This window comes from Aptenodytes forsteri, unplaced genomic scaffold (assembly GCF_000699145.1).
Source record: "Aptenodytes forsteri isolate BGI_AS27 unplaced genomic scaffold, ASM69914v1 Scaffold454, whole genome shotgun sequence".
Taxonomy (NCBI): domain Eukaryota; kingdom Metazoa; phylum Chordata; class Aves; order Sphenisciformes; family Spheniscidae; genus Aptenodytes; species Aptenodytes forsteri.
The window spans coordinates 61,372-64,150 of NW_008795713.1; positions in this window are offsets into that span (position 1 = coordinate 61,372).

The window sequence follows — 2,779 nt, forward strand, 5'->3', positions numbered from 1 at the left end:
AAAGAGGGGGGGGGGGGGGAATTAACACGACGAGCGCAGCAGCCCTGGTTGTTTAATGGCGCAGCAGACTCCATTCCCCACATTTCTAATTGTCTGTGTGCTGCAAATTTTTGCAATGCCAATTCCCCACAGGGAGGAACGGAGCCCGAGCGCGGGGACAGCTGTGATTTCGGGCAGCCAGTCGGTTACGCAAAAGTTGTTGGGTTTCGCAGTCGCGACGCCTGCCCGGCTCGCTGGGCCGGGGTCCTCCTGCACCGCTCTCTCCCGAAACGGCCCTGGCAGCCTCTACAAGGGGGCAGCCGGGGAAGGGAGACCCTAAACAACCCCGGCTCCACTCCCGGAGGCGGCTGTGGGAGCTCCCGAGCAGGATTAGACCCAAAAAGGGATGGAGACTGGAGCGCTCTGCCTGGCAGAGACCGGCGAGAGCCGGGGAAGAGCACGGAGGGGCTGCGGGAGCCAAGGCGGGAGGCGAGGAAGGGGTGAGCAAGTATTTACATCTTAATTAGATAATGTTTGCAAAGCACTCGGCGCACGCACTCTCCTACATAAATGTTAAGTATCGTGACCGCTACCAGCGAAGTTAGGCCGGATCAGCGGCAATCCTGCAACACCGAAAGCCCTTTCCTCCCCCAAAATTTTGTCTTAAAAAGCGTGTGCCATCCTTCCCCTCCCCACCTGCAAGAAAACCACGGCGTGGGAGCGTGGAGGGAGTCCAACGGGGAAAGCGGAGCCGGGAGCCGAATTCCCCACCAAGGAAGATGCGGTTCACACGCAGCGCGGCGCCCGGCTTTTCCGGGAATGCTGCCGGAGCGTGCAGCAAGACGGGCAAGGACCGTGAGCAGCTCCAAATCACTCCCAAGCTCTCCCTGTGCCGGACAGTGTAATCATTAACGGTGCCACTCATCTCCTGGAAAACACAGACTGGCAGATCTGGTTTGTCCGGCACCGACGGCGCTTTTGGGGTGCGAGATCTGTAGCAGCGAGCGAGATATGGAATAACCTACCCCGAAGGGATGTTTTCTCCCCGACCTTCCTCCTAAATAAAAGCCGCGCACCCCGCAGCGGGGAAGATCACGCCTCTTTTCCACCAGTGCAGCTCGGGAACGGCCGCTCTCGAAATGCTTTCCTCCAGGGCTCCTTCTGCGATTAAAACCGTGGCAATACAAGAGGTTAGAGAGCGGCGACTAAACCCGCGGACAAGTCACGTCCCCGCGGCCGGCCGGGCGCTCGCTGGCGATGCGCAGCTCCTTCTGCGTCTCCTACCGCCGGAGGAGGAAGATCTAGACTGGTTTGCACTGGTCTGCCTCTCCTGGGAACCGCGGGGGCTGCCTGGACGTCGACGGGCCGCGGGGACCGGCGGGCAGAAGCCCTATGCCCACCCCAAAGCCATTGTTCGCCTGGCGCTGGCAGGAGGGCAGGGGCTGCTGGGGTGTTTTTGGGGGGGGGGGGGGGAAAGTCCTCACGTTAACCCACTTGCAAGTCATTTTTTGTTGCCGAAGAGCCGTGCCACCCAGCAACGAGTGACTCCCGGCTTCGGTCAGGGACTTCAGGCGCCTGACCTTAAAGAGCGGAGGAGACCGCGGCTATTTAAAGAGCAGAGAGAAGTCTTAAGCCCGGTAATGACGCCCCACAGCTCCCCGAGGTGGGGAAGTCGGGCAGCGAGGCTCACGCGGCGCGTCCCCGCTCCGACACGCCACCGGGACCTGATCCTGCCGCTTCCCCGCCCGGGACGGGAGCGAAATTCAGCAGCTCCTTAATTTCTGCTCCGGAGGGGCTGGCTGCGAACAGGCAGAGCCTCGTCGCTGGCCTCGTGGCCGGGTTCTCCGGCTAATTAAGAGTTACACAGAGGGAAAGCGTGGCGGGGTGGTTTTGTGCTCCACCCCAGCCCCTGCCTCGCGCACACGCTCTTTCCTCCAAACCAGGAGAAAGCCGCGCAAAAGGCTCGTTGGCGAAGGAGGTGGAAATACGCCGCCCGTCCTGCCGACGAACGCACCAAACCACCTTTCGGCGCAGCAGCGTGTGCCGATGCGCCGGGAGCCCACGTTGAGCATCTTCAAGGCCGTCGGCCAGGGATGTCTCCAGCGGACGCGGCGTCGCAGCCGCCCCCAACGCCCCCCTGAATCGGCTGCTTCTGGGGCACGGGGAGCGAAAAGAAAGCCGTGTTTTCGGCAGAAAGCCACGCCGGCGGCACGAATGGGCAAGATCCGTGTGGAACAGATGCTGTCGCATCCCCGCGGCCGGACCGGGGGTCCAGGCCCACGAGCCCGGCCGTGCCAGGGACACGGGGAAGCTCCTCGCCCCGAGACAGGGCAGTCACAATCCACCTCCGTCCCTCGAGTCACCCCAAAAGCAAATGGGGGTTTTTCTGGGGCTTATTCCCCCGGCTCGCATCCCCCCTGCCACGTCGGTCTGCTTGGACCCCGGACACGGATGCCAAGAGGGGTCCGAGCTGGCCGCCGAGGAGCGAGGTGCCCGTTTCCAGCTCCCAAACGTGCACGGACCTCCATCTTCCCGTGCACAGAGCCGGGAAGACCCAGGCAGCGCTGCCTACCTGGGACCACGCTGTCCGGAGACCCGCGGAGGGGGACGAGCGGGGACCCCCACCGGCCGCTTGCCCCCCGTTCCCGGGGCAGAAGGCGAACGCGTCCTGCTGGGGCTTAATTAGCTTAATTGCCTGTGAGGAACCGAGCCCCATCCACCCCAGCGGCGGCCCCCCCCCCCCCCCCCAAGGTGTGCGCCGCCCGCCTTGAGACTCAGCGAGGACGCGACAATGAGCAGC